At 33.8% G+C, this 852-nt stretch overlaps 1 non-coding gene across 1 annotated transcript; it reads left to right on the plus strand.

The window, feature by feature from the left end:
• Window positions 1-329: 329 nt before the first annotated feature.
• Rnu6-65 (RNA, U6 small nuclear 65) lies at window positions 330-433 on the plus strand. Its single transcript, XR_005499985.1, has one exon. It is a non-coding gene; the product is annotated as a U6 spliceosomal RNA (small nuclear RNA).
• The last annotated feature ends 419 nt before the right edge of the window (window positions 434-852 follow it).

Consider the following 852-nt stretch of genomic DNA (forward strand, 5'->3'; position numbering starts at 1 on the left):
AGCAATGAGGTGCCCTCTTTGAAGCAGAAAGTGACCCTTTACCACAGAATTTTTGATGCCTCCAAAATTATGAACAATATATTTGTGTAACTTTTAAATTGCCTAGTGGTAAGGTATTTTTATCTGGGTAAAATAAGACAAAAATATTTGTAAGCCTTGAAAGTGATAATGGGCTAATATTCATAATGTGTACTGAAGTCAATTCATAGTAGGAATTCAAATAATCCAATTAAAACTGGGCAAATAAATTAATCTCAATGATATGTGAATGGCCAGTAGATAAACATTGCCAAGTATCAAAATCAATATAAACTAAAGCCATAATAGTTGTGCTTGCTTCAGCAGGACATATACTAAAATTGGAATGATTCAGAGATTAGCATGGCCTCTGTGTGACGGTGGCTTGCAAATTCAGGGTATTTCATATTTTAATGACTTTTTCCATTAAAGAATGAAATGACATTTTGAAAAACACTGTCTTTCATTTCACAAACATATTAGAATGGCTCCCAGGGGGAAAATGGTGGCAAACACATTAAAAAATGGAATGCATGTATACTATTGGGGGATGTAAGTATAACCATTATGAAATATAGTGTGGAAGTTCCTCAAAAAGAGTAAATAGAATAATGAAGTTCCCATTAATTTCACTTAAAGTTATATAACCAAAAGACATATCTGAATGGTATCTCTGTCCCCCCAGGTTCAGTGCAGCATGATTGACAGCATCCAAATGATGGAATCAGTCTAATGGCACAAATGCATGGGTGGGAAAAGAAAGTATGACATAGACACACAACTAAATACTATTCAGCCTTTCAAAAAAGATAGAAATCCTTTGTTCAGAACGAG

This window comes from Rattus norvegicus, chromosome 1, assembly GCF_036323735.1.
Source record: "Rattus norvegicus strain BN/NHsdMcwi chromosome 1, GRCr8, whole genome shotgun sequence".
Lineage (NCBI taxonomy): Eukaryota > Metazoa > Chordata > Mammalia > Rodentia > Muridae > Rattus > Rattus norvegicus.